Source organism: Athene noctua, chromosome 5 (genome assembly GCF_965140245.1).
Source record: "Athene noctua chromosome 5, bAthNoc1.hap1.1, whole genome shotgun sequence".
NCBI classification, from domain to species: domain Eukaryota; kingdom Metazoa; phylum Chordata; class Aves; order Strigiformes; family Strigidae; genus Athene; species Athene noctua.
In genome coordinates, this window is record NC_134041.1 from 37,025,387 (window position 1) to 37,047,254 (window position 21,868).

The 21,868-nt window shown below is 42.4% G+C and overlaps 1 pseudogene; it reads right to left on the reverse strand.

The window, feature by feature from the left end:
- Positions 1 to 873: 873 nt before the first annotated feature.
- On the reverse strand, positions 874 to 11,152 carry LOC141961123 (uncharacterized; annotated as a pseudogene).
- Positions 11,153 to 21,868: the final 10,716 nt, after the last annotated feature.

A 21,868-nucleotide genomic window follows, 5' to 3' on the forward strand; every position in this document is an offset into this window, starting at 1 on the left:
TCTGACAGTGTGTTTTAGATGAAAAGAATTCAGGAAGAATTTGAACTGTCAAAGAGAGCTTTACATACTTGTGGTTCTGCTACTAACCCTACTCCAATAGCTGAATTTTTATAGTAGTGTAGTATTGGAGACTAAGAACTTGCACTCTATTTTTACATCTGAACACATTTAATATGTGTATTTATATAGAGAATTTGCAGAAAAAAATATTACCAATACTATTTTGTTAAATGCTAATGATACTGTTAGATCAAATAATTTGTCTGAAGCAACTAAACATTTTCTTTGCCAAGGGGAAAATCAGCTAAATGGGATAGCAGGAAGGACTTATCTTTGTGAGATAATGCTCTTGCAAATACACACGTGTTTGTTCACAAAGGCTTTCTCTAGTTGATATAGGTAATAAGCCTAAACTGTGATTTATTCACTCAGGACAATGCTCCTGAGTATCTAAATTGCAACTGTAGCTCATGTCTTTAGAAGACTTTGCAAACAGGTTCATTAGCTACAGCTTGACCCCAAGAGTGTCTAGAAGGTTTACAGGATAAAAGATGGGATTTCTGATGTGAATAGTTTCAATCTTTTTCTCTTGAAGACGTGGATAATAAACCAAAAGAATGATTTATACAATACATTGAAGCCATTGCTGCCTGAGATTTCCATTCATTGTATATAGAAAGAGACTAGAGTACCACTATGAAAGGATTGCTGCTGAGACACTGCTAGCTATGTTGCTCAGGAATAAAATCACTGTAGACTTTTAGAGCCCTCCTTCAGGAGAAATAACATTTTAAGGTAGTATCAGAGAAATTCAGCTTAGAAAGTAGACATGAATATTTTGGTGTTTACTTTTTTTTTTGCATTTGTTTTTTCCTACTTTATTGTCTTCTTACATCCAATAGTATATAATCCATCACTAGTATTTGGCTAGAAGATGTCAGTCTTAGACATCCAGAAAAATTGTAATTTTCATTAAATTGAAGAAGAAATGGATATTCTTTAACTTGATAGCTTGTTTTTCTCTCCTATTAGACATATTTTGTAGTATATTAGAGGAATAATTGAATAGCAAAAGAAATAACATGAGCTTTTGTTAATTAATCATCAGTTACACCACACTTACAAATGTAGACAAACTGACTCTGAACACAGGATAAGTAAAAGTGTTCTTCGTGTAAATTGTTCCTTTTTTTTTTTTTTTTTTTTTAATGTTAAGAATGTGAATATCTTAATACAGTGTGCCATTTCAACCAGAATAAATGTGTCTGTTGTAGCTACTGCAAGGAAACTACCACTCTCCATTCAGTTTAATCTTTATCTGTATTTTTAATCTTTTCTCTAGTAAGTATAAAGTTAGAACAGGCAAATGTGCACATTAGTCCTCCCTAACTAAGAATTGTCAACCACCTTTCCACTCTTCAAATATACAGGTAGCAGCATTCTTTGCAACATTTCTAAGCACTGACTTGCCATTTACACCCAACCACAGTCTTTCAGCTGGAATCTTCTTCTCTTGGTTTCCCAGTATGCCAGTATACTACGGCATTAGTCGGGGGGGGAGTGTCTAAATCTCATGCTTCACCATGAATTCCTCTGTTGTTGAGGATACAAACTCTACATTATGTTACTCTCTATGTTGCTTAATAGTAAAACCAGCTCTCAAAAAATTACAGCTCCAAAATTTCTCCCTTCTCCAGATCTGTGCAAGCAATATGGTTCTGTTTATGACAAAAAATTAAAATTTACTGCTTGCACCATGGTAGTGCCTAAGGAAAATGTTCATTCCATTAACAGTGCCACACTACTCTAGCTTTCTTTAGGATTGAACAATAATTTTGAGAATGGATTCCTGTTTGTGGTGGGAGCTGAGACTTCATGCTGCCCATAATGCAGAGAATTTTACAACACTTACAGTAGATGAAAATCTAGAGAGTTGCACCACACCACCTCATCACAACTTGAGCTAAAAAAAAGATTTAACCTCCCCTTTCCCACTCTGCCCCCCACTATTCCCTGCTAAGGGACACAGCTGATGATGTCCACATGTAAAATCCGGAATCCCTATAGAAACTGTGGTAGGAACAGCAAAATAGGAAATGGGGCTGAGAGAGAGCAGGGGTGGTAGTCTGTAGTAGGTGCAAATCATTTACAGGACTAACAGTGGGAAGAAAGAGGACCTTTTTAACCACTAGTAAGGAAATCTGTCTTGAAATCACTGGGATCAATAAATATAAGAAAGAACTGTATTATATCTGCAAAGGAACTTGTTTTGGCTTTTGTGAGGTTCTTTAAATGTTCATCTAAATTTATTTCGGTAATCAAACACTGAAGTTCCAAGCACAGTTTTTCACCAAGCATGTCAAGCTTCCCTTGTGTTGTTAGGAGGTATTTCTTATGAACAATTTTTAATTAGAGAAAGTTCAATAATTAATTTAGTGAGAGCTACCTAGGTTATTTCAAAGTCCTTAGAGGGACTATGAGATCATTAATTCTCTGTAACTTTCTTCTGCATATTTACTCTGGAAAGAAAACAATGGTCTTTATAACAAACTTCAAAGGGAAGGGAAATGATCTACTTTCCCTGTCCATTGTGAAGAAAGTAGAAACATATGGCTTAAACAGTAATCTTTTTTTTGCCTCAACTTGGTATTAAAAACACATTCTGTTAGCTAATGTAAGAGTTGTGAAGCTCTGGAATAATTATATGGAAGGGTTGTGGAAGTTCAGTTACTGAAGTTCTGTGAGAGCAATGTAGACTACCATCTACCAGAAACTGCATTTGAATAGTTAGTGTTGCCTTGCTGCAAGAAAATGGTATTCCAGCCAGTCCCATTTCCTGTGATTCTGTATGTGCTGCTCATTAGGATATTGTACAATGAACAAAAATGTATAAGCAAGGAGATAAATCTATAGAGAAGATAGAAGGAGACAAAAAATAATTGTTTATCCCTTGATGCACTTCATTAGAATAGTGATACGTCCTTTCTGCAATTGCAGACTCAATGGAAAAGTTAATGCACATTCTCTTGCTGATTTTGCATAAGCCTTACCCCTCATAAGAAATAATCGTCAATATTTTGGGGGACATGGGGGTGGGCATGTTACACTGGTTTTGATTTAATGTAATATGAGGAACTGTGTATATTTAGACCTTTTGAATGACCAAATTGTATCTAAAGCTTTCAAACCACCAAATCCTTCTGATTATATGATTTTGTATCTGTGCTACTTAACTGTCAATATTTTTGTTCTATCATGCATTTACGTGTGTATGATGAGATCTGATGGGAGTTTCTGTTCCCATAAGGGTGAGACAACTTGGAAGCTTATTGGTTATTGGAGGACTGAAGTAAACCACACTTTTCAGTACTGCACTGTACTGTATTTATGCTTCTTACAGTTTCCTTGGTTTTCATCCAGCTCTGTCGAAACAGTTCATTCACTTGGGTTTCAGGGTATTATTTTTTATTTGGTTATTGTTAAAGTTTATTAGCCTTCCCTCACTGAATGATTATAATGTTGTTATTTGTGAGAGTTAGAATTTATAACCTATTCTGGAGGAGACATTGCCTTGTAGGCTGGAAACTACAGTGGAGCTATGTCATGTCTGTGTTTCCTATGAGTCCTTATGGCCAGATTCTGGTATCAATGGCAACATCATAAATGTGAAGAAATGCTACTGATCTTATGCTAATTCTGAGTGTGAAGCTGTTCTAGGACTGAAATGATTTCTAGCCTAGGTTTTATATACAGTTGTCATTGAGTGAGGAACACACAGACCATTTTCTCTCTCATCATCGGATATTGAAACTGTGTGAAGACACAGAAGGATAGTTGCTGGGTGTCTATTTAATATATTAATAAGTTCTAAATATATATTTCAACACACTACTAAAGTTGATGTCTGCCTTCCTTTGTATATTTTTTTCTACTGATCATTTATAAGCTTTGGATTGAGTCCCACCCTGATTAATGGGACTAGCAAAAGGAAACTATCTTATATATGTAATAATGTTGCCACTCCAAAAATTATTTTTCTTATTTATATATAATTTGTCAAATTTTGTTAAGATAAATTAAGAAAAGTATGTATGACAATCTTAGAATTACACATAATACTCGATCTGGGCCATAATAAGTGTTTTTTTTCTGTATTTTAAATACTGTTCTTTATCAATATCTGAGTGTGATAGTTTTGAGCCCTGCCGGGACCAGAGACCACGTTGCCATTGTCCCTCCCCCACCCTCAGGTCAGACAGGCTGGAAGCAGGCACAAAACCTGGGGTTGAAATAAGAAGAAATTTAATACAACGATGTGATAAATGACAATCTGAACAACAGTAGCAATAATTACAAAAATAAACAGTAATAACAGTAAACAAGACAAAAGATATACAGAGAAATATAACAAGGGACACAGCCAGCCCGCTGCAAGTGCTTTCTGCGACCACAGTCACAAAGGAAATCTTCCCACGCTCCCGTGCCCGGACCTGACATCAGCATGGTATGAATAACCCGGCTGGAGATCCTTTCTCCCTGCTTGGGAGAAACTTAACCCTACCCTAGCTGAACCAGGACATAATCCACCCCTTTATTCTATACCATCTGCATCATGTCCAGCTGCCATTTAGCAGTTAACAATAACAAAACAACAATTGACAAAGGCACAGCATAATTCACAGCATGTTCTCACCCAGAATCAAGCCCCCTGTGGTACGCATAGGACCTCTCCATTGTCCTGCATCACCCACCAGGTACACCCAGGTCCTCGGGCAAAAGCAATCCCGTGGATGGCTTTGCCTTTACCTTTGCCTGGTGCAGGACTAAACCAGACCGTTTTTCCCAATATATTCCTCATGCGCACCACAGGGACTTTATCCCCATCTACAGCACGTGGAGGTTTTGACTGAGCCAGGCCAGGTCGACTGGCAGATCTTCTTGTGTTGACTAGCCAGGTGGCCTTTGCTAGATGCATGTCCCAGTCTTTGAAGGTCCCACCTCCCAATGCTTTCAATGTGGTTTTTAACAGTCCATTGTAGCACTCGATCTTCCCAGAGGCTGGTGTGTGGTGGGGGATGTGTAAGACCCACTTGATGCCGTGTTCTTCTGCCCAGGCATTTATGAGGTTGTTTCAGAAATGGGTCCTGTTGTCTGACTCAGTTCTCTCTGGGGTGCCATGTGTCCCAATCCGATATCGGGGAGGGTTCTTAAACAATCCCGAGAGCGAGATTAAGACACAAACGAGGTCAGATGCTGCATAACCTTATAAAGTTTATTTTCTATAACAACTAATAAGAGCGATAGGACAGAGAGGAAAAGAAAGGAAAAGGTTAGAATCCCTAAGCAAGAACACGGTAGAGGCGCAACTAATTACCACCACCATGACCGGGGATCCGGCGATGTTCTGTCGGTCCGATGATGCTCCAAGTTCCTGGCTCCGAGTTGGTTCCCCCTCTCCGAGTTGGTTCCCCTCTTCGAGTTGGTTCCCCTCTTCAAAGGAGTACGCAGTCTGTCTTTTTTATAGTCCCCGTCCCCACAGTTTGTCCGCCCATTTCCACGGGGCTCGTTGTTGTAGGTGCCACCCCGTGGTCCTCCATGTGCGCATGCCCGGGTGTCCATGGTGGTTGTGCTGGCGAGGGGCCGATCTGTCTCGCCGTGGTTTCCCCTCCACCCGGCTCACGTGTAGGTGCAGCTCGATGGGTGACTGCTGAGATTGCTGATGTTCTCGTCTAGGGCGGATGTGGTTTTCGTCGGGGACTATGTGTCTCCTTCAAGATGTACTCCTTCATGCAGAGTCAGGAAGTGGTCGTCATGAAGACAGCGATGTTGAGACATACTAAAAGTCCAAAAAGTTCCTTACACCACCCCGTGGCTCAACATCGCTGTTTTCATGGTGGTGTGAAAGATAACAGTACAGAAAGAGGAGAGAGAAAGGCTAGAAAAGTGCACAATACAACAACAAATGAATTTTTTCCTTTCTGACAGACCTTTTTTTTTTTTTGATAAACGTTTTTTTTTAAACACTATTCTTAACAACAATAGATAAACATCTTTTAACACTTTTTTAGTGTAACAAGTATATGTTCTTATCAATATTTTTAACAACAGTGAAAATTTTTATCTAACAAACATATTTTTAACAATATTTAAATTTTTAACAATATTTAAACATTTTTATCTAACAATTTTAACAGATATATCATATTTAAACTAATTAACCTTATAAAACTAGAAGACCTTATAAACAAATTTTAAGGCTCTGAATCAGCAGAGGGATGCAGTGACAGTCTCCATGGAAAGCACTTACAGGGACAAAACAGAAGTATGGCAATAATGAGCAAGATAATAGCCAACAGGACAGAAAGGGCAACATGAATTAAAAGTAATGCTAAAACGCAATCCATCGTAAACAAAAAATACCACAAAATGGTCAGGGCCCTGCAAGTGCACGTGGTCTGCTGCTCCGGTCTGCTGGGATCGGGATCAGCATGCACAGAGGGAAAAAGGGCTTTCCTTATCTCAAAGCACATGCATCATTCGAGCCTGGAAAATTCTATTTTAAATTTAAACCAAAACAAATAAACAATAGTATTATTTCTAACAATATTAAAACTAATTAACTTTATAAAACAAAGACATCTTATAAACTAAACTCGAGATTCAGAAAAATCACCAGAAGAACACGAGGGCAGTTGAGGTTAGGGTAAAGAGGTGGAAGAACATGATGGTTGGGGTTCAGGAACAGCGGCAGGAGAAGACGATGATTGAGGAGGAGACGCAGGGGAATCAGCAGAGGAATGCAGCTGTTGTTGCTCAGGTGAAGCAGCAGAGGAAGATGAAGGTAGTTTACAAAAATGACATTTGCAACGGCAAAAAAGAAACATTACAATAACAAACAAGGCAATAGCCGATAAAACAAGGATTAAAGCTAATGCAGAAATGCAATCCATATCCATGGTTCAATAAATTCCAGAGCTCCAAAATGTCCAAAATGGTGGTCTGACTCGCCTGAGGGGGGGTGTGTGTGTCCACCTACACAGCAAGAAAATGGATTTCCACGCCCCCAGCCCAAAGCGCATGTGTTGTTTAGGCCTCAAAGCACCTATCCTAAATATAAACAAGGATACATATGTAGATATATATAAGGTTTAAATGACTGATACAGCGGTAGACTTTGGTTGGCGAATAGCACAAATCTGTTTTACACCATCAGGTGAGGCAGTAGATGTAAATTGCATGTTGGATACAACATGTTGGATTAACTGAACAAAGCAAGGAATGATACAGGGCAAAAACATCAAGGCAGCAAATGCACATAACAGATAAAATAAAAGCTGTTTTACCCATGGTGCTCCGGGTAACCAAGACCATAAATCACCATTCCAGCCATTCCATGTTTGAACAGGGACATGGGCCAGTTTCACTATAGTTACTTACAATTTGTGCTGCGGTAAGGGGTGTAGAGACCCACGGCCAGCTTGACAATCCTAGAGGTCCTCCACAAACCCATCAGTGACTTAGAATAAAGGTTTGACTTACAGTTTTTGCTAACAAAACAAACTCATTGTCCTCAAAGGGGTCATATGGGTTGAGGGGAGATGGGGGAATTGGCTTCCCTTCATTCCCATAGGTAAATGCACAAAATGTTATAGTAAAAAAAAGCATATACATCCTAACCAAATTACACTAAAATCTGCATCTGCTTCACCTCTTCTGTGGGTGCGTCTGTGTTGCTTGCTTCCTCCTGAAAGTGAAAAGAACAAATTGGCTTCTCGGGTTAGAAAGAGGGAACAATGCATCCAGTGTGAATCTTGTGAGTTTTCCCACAGGCATCTTTTGCTTTCCAGGTGTATTTATTAAGAGGTGTGTCCAACACCAGTGGCACTTTGCCCACTGTGGGGAGTTCAACCAGGACAGGTTGTCCTGGGAAATGAGATGGATTGCTGGCATGGTCGGGACCATGTGGGGCTGGCATGATTGCTGGAGGTTTAGGACAGAATGCTGTGATCTTTGGGCATCCATTTACTCCCCAGCGACTGTTGACAATGGTCACTGCATCCCACACCCGCTCAGCCCATCCTGGCTTATGCTGTTTGAGGAAGCGTTTTAGTAGACCATTTGTTCTTTCCACAGTTCCATTCACTTGTGGGTAATATGGAGTATGAAACACCCACGAAATTCCTTCCTGAGCTGCCCACTCTTGGACCAATTTGGCTGTGAAATGTGAGCCATTATCTGAGTGGATCGACTGTGGTTTGGGGAAAATTCCAAACCATTCTTTCAGAGCTTTTACTGTGTTTTCTCCTGTTGCTTTAGAACATGCTTTAGCTTGCACTAGCCCAGACACTATCTCTACACCTACCAGTATATAGTATTTGCCTTCTGACTTTCGAAAGGGACCGATGTAATCGATCTGCCAGGCCTTCCATAGGTCTTTTCCCTCTCTTAAGTGCAGGGGGTCACTTCCCAGTGGATGTCTGTCCAGACGGACACAGCATTGTTCACAAGAAGATACACAAGTTTTACACTCTTCCCTGGTAACTGGCCACCCTCGGGCTTGTGCCTCACAATACAGGTCTTTAATTCCTGAATGTTTCCTTTTTACATGTAGCCATTCTAACAGGCGTTCCCAATTTTCTGCTATCTGGGTGCTTTGTAGGGGAGCCAGCCGAGCTAGTTCATCCACCTCGGCATTCCATCGGCTCACAGGGGTATTGTCTTGCTGATGAGATGCTACCCAAGCTACTGCAAATTTCCCTTGTCTGGCAATGGTAAGGATTTCCTGCCATTTTTCCTTTTGCCATACGGGTATTCTGTTGACCTCCCATCCATTTTGTTCCCAGAACGGAAGCCATTCAGTGCAACCTTTAAACACAGCATAAGAGTCAGTATAGATATAGACAGAAGAAGCAGACTGAGCCTCGTGTTGGAAAACACTCCACACAGCAACTAATTCTCCTACTTGTGCCCTACCTTCTCCTTCGGTAATGATCTGTTCCTTGGTGTCTATCCGAAGTGCCACAGCTCGGTATTTCCAAATTTTTCCCTCTTGCTTTGATGAGGCATCAGTAAACCAGACATTTCGCAATTGTTCAGAAAACAGAGGAGCTACTTGTATTACAGGCAAAAGCTTGGGTGTTTCCCTACTCGGGTCTACCTCATCCTGTATATTTAACTCTTTTGTGGCTCCTTCAGTTACAGAAAAGATTTCACAATAATGATCTATTTGTGCATACCATTTTCGCACGGAGGCTCTCTGGGCTACTCCGTCAGGGGGTGGAGTTCCTGAAAAACTGCTTTGATCACTTTAGAGGGAGGCAGGGCAGGTGCTGCTTGCAATAAACGCACCTCTGTGTCTAATCTTTTGGTCAATTGCCTGATCTGGGAGACACCAAAGGACCATGAGTTCCCTTGAGTGTCCCTCCATTGTCTGCCCTTCAAAACATCTATGCCTAAGAGATTTGTTTGGAAAGATCCTCTGACTACCATAGTGTTGATGGGTTTTCCTCTCCTGGTAACCATAATTTTACTGAAGTTATAGGTACTGACTGTGTTTTTCCCAGGGCATTTAGGACAATTAAATTTTTGGATGGAATTGCGATTCCACATCGTTCTGCTTCAGTCCATGCTAGTGCGGTAATTTGTGCACCAGTATCAATTAAAAATGTTACCAGTCTTTTCTTTGGTCCTACAGCAACAGTAATCAGTAAGTCTCCTTTTGTGTTGCAGGTGAGTTGTCTTACAAACGTCCATCCTCCGCATCCCCCCTCACCTTTGGGAGTGGAGGGTCTAGTTTCCCATCACCTTCTTTTCTCCAGTCGGCTCCTCCTCAAGGTCTGTTAAGGGTGAAGCACTAGGGGTTGGTTTGGAAGTGACCTTTTGCTCGCGCCATTTCTCCACAAGTTGCTCTAATTTTTGAGTCGTGAGTCCATCCATCAATTTCCGAGGAATGCCTTTCTGAAGCCCTAATTGTCACAAACCCAGTCAAGTTAGGGGCCTCTCCCAGGATTCTGAAATCGGGGTGATCCGAAGCCTTGTCCCTTCCTCATTGATGATTGTCGTCCACTAATTTGTTCTGCAGCCTGCACAACCCTGGTTTCAGTTCTTTGGGACGGTCCACCAACAGGATCATATTTTCTCCCAAAATTAATCAATTCCTGGGCTACATCTCCCCATGTCCATACTTTCTTCCCTGGCCGTTGATGGTCAGGAGTCACTATCCCCTCCAGAGCTGCCATTATTCTTTCTCCATTAGGAGTGTTTTGAATCTTCCCTTGCAATTGAATAGCAATGGGTTTCAGGGAATCAGGGAGTCCTCGTATCAGAGGAGTCATCCTCTCTGGGTCCACAGGCATAATCATCGGAGAGCCTTGGTTGGGCTCGAGCTCCCGATCATACATCATCTGCAGACAGGCTGCCTTCTGTACACTTTCCACTAATTGATCCACTGTACCTGTTATGGCAAGGGGATCTCCCCTCTCCAAGGGGTTCAGCCCTCCGGCCCAGTATGCAACTCTATGAGTCAAAGACCATGGGGCTCGGCAGTTGCCAGTGGTTAGAAACACATCCGGACCCCAATATCCTTCTGCTTCTTTCTCAGACAATAAAATTCCATCCCCTCCTGACAGAGACACTCTCCACAAGTATCTCCTTGGGGATAGATTTGACGTATCCCTTTCTCCAGAAGTTTCACTTCTGCCTCGGCATGGGTATCTGTCTCTACCAAAATGTATTCTCTCAATTCATCTTTGAATATTCTATTTTGATCCCTTTCCTCCTCTAACAACCCTTTTGTATCTCTCAATTTGTTCTGCAGGGTCTGTATGACCATCTGTAGCGAGTATATCAAAGTGTCAGTTTGGCTATACTTCTTTTTCTCTTCCACCACAGCTGCCAGACTTGCTCCTAACACTGCACAAATTATAGTTTTTCCTTCCCCCTTTCTATCCTTAGCTTCCTTCTGCAATACCCTTATCCGATCCACCACACTCTGTGGTTGGAACCAGTGGTTTTTCACCCAGTCTTGCCCCTGAATTGAGGGACAGGATCTGTGTGACTCCAAAAGATCATATAATGTATCTATTCCTTCAGCCTCTGAGGACGCATCATCACAGCCCATTCCTTTTCCCTTTTTCTGATACAAAGGAGACATTGTCCTGAGAGGGTCAAACCTTAATGTCAAATTTCCCCTATTCTCTCCCAGGAGACCAAATGTGAATCTCACAGAAAAGCAATGCAAAGGGTTTTTCGTCCTGGGAGGGCCACAACTTGATAAATAACTTTCACCTGTTCACTCTCAAGAGATCACAACTTAACCCAAACACAAATGCAACATCACTGTCCGCGCTCTCCCTGTTTGCTCTCAGGAGATAACAACTTAATATAAAACACAGAGAACTTCTTCACCCTGAGAGGTTTACATCCAAGACAATAAGGTAATACAGCACTCTCATCTCAAGGGATCCTGTCCATGACACCAATTTAAAAAATGTCCCGATCCGATATCGGGGAGGGTTCTTAAACAATCCCGAGAGTGAGATTAAGACACAAACGAGGTCAGATGCTGCATAACCTTATAAAGTTTATTTTCTATAACAACTAATAAGAGCGATAGGACAGAGAGGAAAAGAAAGGAAAAGGTCAGAATCCCTAAGCAAGAACACGGTAGAGGCGCAACTAATTACCACCACCATGACCGGGGATCCGGCGATGTTCTGTCGGTCCGATGATGCTCCATGTTCCTGGCTCCGAGTTGGTTCCCCTCTCCGAGTTGGTTCCCCTCTTCGAGTTGGTTCCCCTCTTCAAAGGAGTACGCAGTCTGTCTTTTTTATAGTCCCCGTCCCCACAGTTTGTCCGCCCGTTTTCACGGGGCTCGTTGTTGTAGGTGCCACCCCATGGTCCTCCGTGTGCGCATGCCCGGGTGTCCATGGTGGTTGTGCTGGCGAGGGGCCGATCTGTCTCGCCGTGGTTTCCCCTCCACCCGGCTCACGTGTAGGTGCAGCTCGATGGGTGACTGCTGAGATTGCTGATGTTCTCGTCTAGGGCGGATGTGGTTTTCGTCGGGGACTATGTGTCTCCTTCAAGATGTACTCCTTCATGCAGAGTCAGGAAGTGGTCATCATGAAGACAGCGATGTTGAGACATACTAAAAGTCCAAAAAGTTCCTTAAACCATGTTGCCACAGGACTTGGGTTTCAAGGCCCAGGATGGTGTTTTGGGCGGTGGCGTGGGGCGCTGGGTAGGTTTCCAGCCATCCAGTGGTTACTTCCACCATGGTGAGCATGTGGCACTTCCTGTGGCAGGTCTGTGGCAGTGTGATGTAGTCGATCTGCCAGGCCTCTCCATATCTATATTTCAGCCATCACTCTCCATTTCACTGGGCTTCACCTGCTTGGCATGTTTGATTGCAGCACACATCTCACATCTGTGGATGATCTCTGCGATGGTGACAGTAGTAAGGTCCACCCCTCGATCTCGAGCCCACCTGTATGTTGCATCTCTACGTTGGTGGCCCGGGGTCTCCTGGGCCCACCGGCCTATGAACAGTTCACCTTTGCGCTGCCAGTCCAAGTCCACCTGAGCCACTCTAATCTTAGCAGCTTGGTCTGCCTGCTGGTTGTGTCGATGTTCATCAGTGGCCCAACTCTTGGGTACATGGGCATCCACATGGCGCACCTTCACAATGAGGTTTTCCACACGGGTTGCAATATCCTGCCATAATTCAGCAGCCCAGAAGTTTTTATCCTTACAGTTGCTCTGTTCCCATTGCTGCAACTATTTCCACAGGGAATTTGCCACTGCCCACGAGTGAGTGTAGAGGTAGAGCCTCGGCCACTTTTCCTGCTCAGCAATATCCAAAGCAAGCTGGATGGCTTTCACCTCTGCAAATTGGCTGGATTCACCCTGTCCCTCAGCAGCTTCAGTGACCCGTCGTGTGGGACTCCATACAACAGCCTTCCATCGTCGATGTTTTCCCACAGTGCGACAACACCCATCAGTGAACAGGGCATATCGCTTCTCCTCATCCTGCAGCTCGTTATATGGTGGGGCCTCCTTAGCACGTGTCACCTCCTGCTCTGGTGACGTCCCGGAATCTTTGCTCTCTGGCCAGTTCGTGATCACCTCTAATATCCCTGGGCGGCTGGGGTTCCCTATTCGAGCCCGTTGTGTTATCAATGCAACCCATTTACTCCATGTGGCCTCTGTTGCATGATGTGTGGAGGAGGCCTTTCCTTTGAACTTCCACGCCAGCACCAGCAGTCGGGGTGCCAGGAGGAGCTGTGTTTCAGTGCTGACCACTTCTGAGGCATCCCAAACTCCTTTGTATGCTGCCAGTATCTCATTCTCAGTTGGTGTATAATTAGCTTCAGAACCTTTGTATCCCTGACTCCAAAAGCCTAGAGGTCAGCCTCGGGTTTCCCCAGGTGCTCTCTGCCAGAGGGTCCAGGTAGGGCCATTCTCCCTGGCTGCGGTGTAGAGCATGTTCTTAACCTCCTGCCCTTCCTGGACTGGCCTGAGGGCTACTGCCTGGGCAATCTCTCGTTTAACCTGCTCAAAGGACTGTTGTTGCTCAGGGACCCATTCAAAATCGTTCCTACGGGTTACATGGTAGAGAGGGCTCACAATCAGGCTGTAGTTCGGGATGTGCATCCTCCAGAATCCCACAGCACCCAGTAAAGACTGAATCTCCTTTTTAGAGGTTGGTTGGGCCATGGCTGTTATCTTGTTTATCACCTCCATTGGGATGTGGTGACGCCCATCTTGCCATTTTATCCCTGGGAATTGAATTTCCCTTGCAGGTCCCTTAACTTTCTTTTGCTTAAATCCAAAGCCAGTCTTCAGGAGGATTTCAATGATATTCTTCCCTTTCTCAAAGACTTCCTCGGCTGTGTCCCCCCATACCATGATGTCATCAATATACTGCAGGTGTTCTGGAGCCCCACTTTTCTCCAGTGCAGTATGGATTAGTCCATGGCAAATGGTGGAGCTGTGGTTCCACCCCTGGGGCAATCAATTCCAGGTGTACTGGATGCCTCTCCAAGTGAACGCAAACTGTGGCCTGCACTCTGGTGCTATTGGAACGGAGAAGAACGCGTTAGCAATGTCAGTTGTGCTGTACCACTTGGCTGCCTTCGACTCCAGTTCATACTGGACCTCTAGCCTGTCTGGCACTGCAGCACTCATTGCTGGCATAACTTCATTCGGGCCACGGTAGTCCACAGCCCTCCATTGGCCATTAGGCTTTCTCACTGGCCTTATAGGGCTGTTGAAGGGTGAGTGAGTTTTGCTGATCACCTTCTGGCTTTCTAGTTGGAGAATCAGCTGATGGATGGGGACCAGGGAATCTCGGCTGGTGCGGTACTGCCGCCGGTGCACCGTCCTGGTAGCAATTGGCACTCGCTGCTCCTCAACCTTAAGCCACCCCACCACGGAGGGATCCTCTGAGAGGCCAGGTAAGGTGGACAACTGTTCAACTCCTCCAGGGCAGCTACACCAACAGCCCACCGGTACCCTTTTGGGTCTTTGAAGTACCCTCTCCTGAGATAGTCTATGCCCAGGATGCACAGGGCATCTGGGCCAGTCACAATGGGGTGCTTATGCCAGTCCTTCCCAGTCAGGCTCACTTCAGCTTCCAGTAGGCTCAGCTGTTGGGATCCCCCTGTCACTCCGGAGATGCAAATGAATTCAATCCCACTGTAGCTCGATGGCATCAGGGTGCACTGTGCGCCAGTGTCCACCAAAGCCTTATATTCTTGTGGGTCTGTGCAAGGCCATCGGATCCACACTGTCCAGTAAATCCGATTATCCCTTTCCTCCCCCTGGCTGGAGGCAGGGCCCCTCTAATCCTGCTCATCATCACTCACTTCTTGCAAGAATGATTCACTGGTCCCCTCCAGAGGGTCAGACGTAACGTTCCCCATTCTATTCTGCCTGGGGGATTTCTGACTGGACACTGGAGATGCGCTCTTCTTGGAGGACTCCCCTTTCGTGGTGGTCTTCCCTTTCAGCTGCTCTACTCGTGCAGCTAGGGCAGCAGTGGGCTCTCCATCCCTCCTCATTGTGTTTTCTCCATGGTCACGGAGGAAAAACCACAGGGTGCCTCGTGGTGTGTACCTTCTGCTGCCTTTCTCTTGGGTGGGGAAATGTTTACTTCCAATGGCTGAGACATTAGCCCATGCAGGTGAAACATAGGACATGTCCTCTTCCATTTTCTGGACCCTCTGAGACAGTTTCTCCACAGCTGAGACCCAGGAATGTTGAGATGAAGGGAGATTTCCCTCATATTGCCGGAGCTTGCCAACCACTCCGTCCACTGTTAGAGTGTGGGTGTCTGTCCACCAGGACACTAATGCCAGTGCTTTCAAGTGTGCTTTTGGTGCACTTTTTAGAAACTTTCACCACATCAGGTGTGTGCAAGGGGCCTGATCTGGGTCCATGTGTGACTGTTCATCATTCAGATCACCATAGATCATCTCAAACACAGCCAGTTCCCTGAGGTTCTTGATGCCTTTCTCAATGTTGGTCCATTTGCTTAGCTGACGTAGGATATCATCCTTGTAGGGGTGCCTCTCCCTTACACTGAGCAGGAGTCACCTCCAAATGCTGAGGGTTTGAGTCGTTTCCCTATTTCCCTATCAATGCCAGCATCCTTGGCCAAAGATCCCAGCTGCTTGGCCTCTCTTCCCTCCATTTCAAAAAACACTAGCTCCATTGTCCCAGCATCGGAGCAGCCAGGTGCAAATCTGCCCGCCTCCCAGGCGGCCAAAATCTCTCTGCATATCTCTCAGCTCAGTCGGGGATAGAGATTGGACAATCACATCTGGCCCTTCCTTCTGTTCCTGTGATGGGCCTGGCTCTTCCCCATCCCCCACTTTGTGAGCTGACTTTCTGGTATATTTTGTTTTCTGTATCGGCTGATTGATACCGGCACTGGCTGTCTCTCTGGCTCAGCTGCTGTGCTGGTGGAGGCGACTGATGCTGGCTCTGCCTGTTCCCCCCGGCCTAAGTGCTGTACCAGTAAGTTCATTCTCAGGTCCTGTAGCCGTTTCTCCCCCTTGAGGGCAGCGGGTGGTATTAAAGAGTATACGGTACGCATGGGCAAGTCCCCAACACATTGCAGCGAGTTGTGTCTCCTGGGTTTTGCCAGCTTGGTAGCACACCCTTTCTGAGCACTCCACCAGTTTATCAGGGCTCTGCATTTGTTCAGGAGTGAAATTCCAACGCATTGGAGGTGCCCACCGTCTCAGGCCTTTGCCCATCTTTTCCCACACCCCTTGCCACTCACTATTATCTGACCTCAGGGCAGGTTTCCGGGCACTGCTATTGTTAGAGAAGTGCCGCATGGCCCAAAACAAGATCTGGCAGACACACAGAAAGCTTTGTGCCACAAATACACTGTCCTGAAAGCTCCAAGGATAATTGAAACTCTCAAAAACCGAGAGGATCTTTTCCCCTGGCTCACCCATAGAGGGGGTGAGACCCCTAACAAAAGCCCAGGCAGCAAACAGGTACCGGCCCGCCCCCACAAATAGCGATACAAACCATTGCAAGCAGTCAGTAGCCAGTATAACAAAACAAGCCCCTTTATACATTTTCCATTGACAACAAACATCAGCACTGGGAACACACAGTGTATATAAGGAATAATCCAGCCCCACCATGCAAGCAAGTTGTTCAGCATTGCAACCATTTTCTTATCAAGCAGTACAAATACAAATTATTTTGAAAATATGAAAAATTATTCCACCCAACAGATTGCTCCAACACACTCTGGTCAGGGTCTGTCCCTTTTTGAACCTTTTGTGCCAAAGAGGCTGTGATAGTTTTGAGCCTTGCCGGGACTGGAGACTACATTGACGTTTTCCCTCCCCCGCCCTCAGGCTGGACAGGCTGGAAGCAGGCACAAACCCTGGGGTTGAAATAAGAGATTTAATACAACAGTGTGATAAATGACAATCTGAACAACAACAGTAGCAATGATAACAACAATAAACAGTAATAACAGTAAACAAGTAAAAAGATATACAGAGAAATACTGCAAGGATACAGCCAGTACGCCGCGCGTGCTTTCTGTGACCAAAGCCACAAAGGAAAGCTTGCCATGCAGCCGCACTGGACCTGACGTCAACATGGTATGAATAACCCGGTTGGAGATCCTTTCCCCCTGCTTGGGAGAAACTTAAGCCTATCCTAGCTGAACCAGGACACCAAGCATATTTATAACACTTCTCAGATTCCTGGTAGAGTGAGTCTGAGCTGGAGCACTTAATTTATAGAGTGCTCATAAATGTCAATGCCTTGAACAGAAGTTGTTAGTAATTGTGCAGAGCCTTAGAAAAACATCCCCTCAAGTTCCACAGATCTTTAAAACAACAGCAACAACAAAAAACCGTAAAACTATATTTCATGGACTGTTATTTCTACAAGGCTCTCTCTTCTCTACAAGCCTGTCACCACTTAAAATACAGTTACTTTTGACAGAGACCCTGAGCTTGTCAGGCAGAAAATATGATGGCCCAGAGTTCCTTAGAAGTACATGATCTTGAAAGGAAACCTTGGTAAAGTTTTGGTTCTTAATAAATGTTTCAGTGTCCATAGACATGCTTCATGCAAAACAATCCTCTTAACAAATGTCTGTGTGTATTCTGCAGGCTCCCCCCACCAGCCATTAGCATGGTGGACTTTGACACCTGTTCCATATAGTTTTATATGGAAAACTAATTTTAAGTAAGAATATTCTGCCTATGTAAGTATTCTTATAGCTTCACATGGTAGGATTCTGGCACCTTCTGAATATATTTATATTATGTCAAATAACTTCCCTGCTTTTTTCTTTTTTTAAAATATAAATAGCTGAGAAGGGAATAATTTTTTGTTTGCACTGGTTTTAGGCCTCAAGCAATCAGATGCTGAGAGACTCTAAGGAATGACCATACCACTTAAATTCTTTGTGACTTTTCCAAAAGTACACAGGACCTCAAAAAAAAAAAAAGGCTCTAAATATATTAAGAAATGCACACTTCTCTGATGGTAATATATAGTTTTCATTACGAATCAACAAGAAATTGCAGAGAAGTTCTTACATTTCTGATCCATTTGCCTCTTCTTTGTGGCAGCTTTACAGTGAGTTGTACTGAATTACTGAACTCTGACAGCAAACAGAACTAAATTACAGTGACAATCTTAGTACGCTGCTTAGGGTTAGTATATATGTATATTTTGCTATGACAAGGTGCAAAAGGTGCTGTGCTGGAATATGTCACTGTTCTTGCTACTCAGCCCTTCATTTGAACTCCTACAGCTGTTTTGTTACTAAACAATGAATGAAGTAATGAGGAGCCCACCTGCTAGTTGGCCTAGCGGGAGAGGAGGGAGACTCAAATATGTTTAACAGTAGAGAAAAAAAAAGAGCTAATCAGATACTTTCTTGGTTGTTGGTGAGTGAGAGCTCCATGTTGACAAAATCACAGTCAAGTATCAGGCAAACAATCAACGCATCCGTGTTCACAATGGAAGAAATTGCCAAGTAAATAACAGCATTATCAGCAGTGGTGTTAGAAAGCTTTATTACCATTATATACAGCCAGATTATAATAGCTTGACTATTATAAAAGAGACTGTATGAGAGAAAGGCAGAAGGTGCCTGCACCCTGTGTTTGGAGAACAGAGCACAAGTTGATCATTCTCTCTGAACCAATTTTAGAGCTCATGGGGACCAGGCTATTGTAGTCACTATCATGAACTTGGATGTCTCCAGTAGTTTTGAGCAACATTCACTCTCTCCAGTTGACTTTGATGCTAGATGTCATTCCAAATGTTCCAGACCTCAAGAGGAGCTCAGCTGGGGAGGTGTCTCTACAATATCACAAATCCACAAGTCACCAGGGCCAGTGATTACTGAATTGGCAGCAAATTGTGTGCTCCTGGTGGTAGTACAGTGCAGGCAAAATATTCCTATATGCTTTTCTACCTGGTTGCAAAAGAGAATAAAAAGGGATTGCACTATTTTCTGCTTTTTGTCAGAATCAAACTTGTTCATGGTGGTGTTCCTCCTACTTAATTCCTCCTGCAGGTCTGTAATCCAAATGAGAGAAGCAACATTTTTCTCATGGTATTTTAGTAGTGCAAAACAGTTCCATTACATATCCCTCTGGACTTCCTGGAAATGAGGCCGACATTAATTCAGAAAAATTAATTGAAACATTACCTCTAGCACCATTATAGGTACTTCAGCTCTTTATTGATTTGAGTTTGGCATTGACACCTAGCTTTCCTTGCAGGTGATGATGTAGAGCCTGGTGAGAGAATAAGAAAGATCTTGTTACTACAAGAACAAGGAGTTACTGAGGTGAATATACACATAACACATACACTCTCTTAAATCTTCCCATGTAAGAGAGATCTTTCAGAGTTGTTATCATTCACTGAGGCTGGTCAGGGAGTTTTTCAGGAGAAAAGTCCTTTTCATTGAAAGATAAATGTCTCATGGAGTTGCGTCTGTTTTGATAGTCTTTCTCATTGAATCTTTTATGATGTCCTGGTAAATCCACTGGTTGAGGAGAAGATAATAATATGAATTAATAATAAACAGAAAAAATAATTTAAAACAATAACAATAAATATATATTAAAATAATAATAAATAGATTTTATAAATGAATATATAAATAGAATATATAAATACTGTATTAATAAATATATAAAAATATAAATAATAACAATATATTGAAAAATAATTTTAAACATCATGAAATTGTTTTTCTGGTCTCTGTTAACCATCTCTGTTATTCACGTAGCTGTTGATTAGAATCTTCCTGCAGTCCTTTGTTAACTGTCAGTTTTCAGATGTGAAAGGATTAGTACAGATTATTTTATCTCAAACACTCAAGGAAAAAAAAATGTCAGGAAGAAGTAGAACAGCTGCATAAGACTAAGGTAGGTACTGCACCTGAACTAAAGGGTAATGTAGTCTAATTCAAGATTTAACAATGAAGACAAGGAAATGGAAAAGCTCTAGAGGTGTTTGGAAGTTAATGATGCTGCATTGTAGTAAAGCCCAAATTAAATTCTCAGTTCTGATTGCAAAAACATATTAAAACTGAAGTACTGCAGGATAAGGCTGTCTCATGCTGCTTGGTGCATTATCTTCCTGAGTGTTTTTTCCTGGATTTTGGTTTGGTTGTTTTGTTGGTTTTTGTTGTTTGTTTTTTTTTTTTTTCTGCTAAGGCATGACAAGAAATTGGGTTTTTTACTGCTCATACTGCTAACTGAAATTTTTCTGAGGACAAAGGACAGAGTTCTGAGTGACAGAAAATATGAAGTGTAGAAACTGTGATGCAAACTCAGGAAACTTGAACATGGAAGAATGTGTCAATTTATTTCCTATAATTCCCTGAATTATGGACAGGGAAAAAAAAACAACCAAAAAAAAAAAACAAAAAACAAACAAACAAACAAACCACCCCACACACAAAAAAAACCAAAAAACAAAACCACACCACCAAAACCCCCAATCAACACACAGTTTTTCAAGTTCCTGTTTATTACAATGTTCTCTTTAACTTCCAAGATTATGATTTTTATAGAGTCCATTTAATTGATGTAGTACTGTGCAGAAATGCTTTCTTTCCTTTGAGCCATCTAATTTAGAGCTCCACTTAAGGTAGTTAGAAAACAAAAAAAAAGTCATGTTTATTAATTTCTGAAAGCAGCTAATTTTATAATTTTCTCCACAAAATCCAGATCAGAAATTTCTATAAGGATAGGATTTGTGGGTTCCTCATAAAAAGAGATGCTTAGAGCCAACAACATTCTTATCTATCAAATGTTGCAAACATTAAATATTTAAAGTTCTTTCTCTTTTCATGCAAGAAGCACACATGGAAAAATTGAAATTTTCAAAAAGGATTAAAATAAAGCCTCATTACACTTCAGCTGATTTGAGTAACTAGCACTAATCTCTCAAGATATCCTAAAATACAGCAAGTTTACTGTTCTATCTCAGGTATTTGATCACATGTTCTTTACTAAAATAGTGCCTCAAGATAATAGTACCAACTCAAACAAATCAGAAGACGGAACAATAAACCTGTCTTGTACCTTCTATGGAACTAAAAAAAAGTGAAAAATAGAAATAAATGTTCTAAGTACAATATATACTGAAGAAAACTTGAGGAAAAAAATCCCTTACAATGATTAATAAGTTTCTTTGCATAAATATAGTATATAATGCTTTATAATAAATCACTCATTAAAAGTTATTACATAATTACATTTGATATAATAAACTCTACAGATATTGCATACTGTTTGGTTTTTTTTTTTTGTGTGTGTGTGTATAGAATAAAGTAAGGATAAACATATCACAGACACGAATGATAAGAATGATACAATTTGTTTAGTGCCATACTCATTGCTGCTGTGAAAAACCTCAGCTGAAACAGTTGTGCTTCTACAGTCATTGAGTTTATGTTATACATTAACTTTGATATAAGAATCATTTAAGTTATTTGAGTGGGCTGCAGCCATGCAGATATATAAACTCGGTATTTCTCTCTTCTGCTCCCCTTTCAACAAAAGCTTAATTATGGCTAAAACACTGCTACCACAGATTTCATATGTCCTATGTTTACAGGGATCCAGATCTCCCTGAGTGCTGAGAGTGGTCTGTGACCAGGCTGTTCCCTAATCACTGCAACAGTTTAATAGAATTTGCTGTCTACAGCCTTACCCTATATTCCTTACCACTGAAAGAAAAGCCTTTTAAAGTCTTATAACCATAAACTATAATACCACATAGAAAATATTATTTTCATATCCATTAGGATAAAAATTATTAGTTGTCAACCAACAACTACTTAGTAATTTCA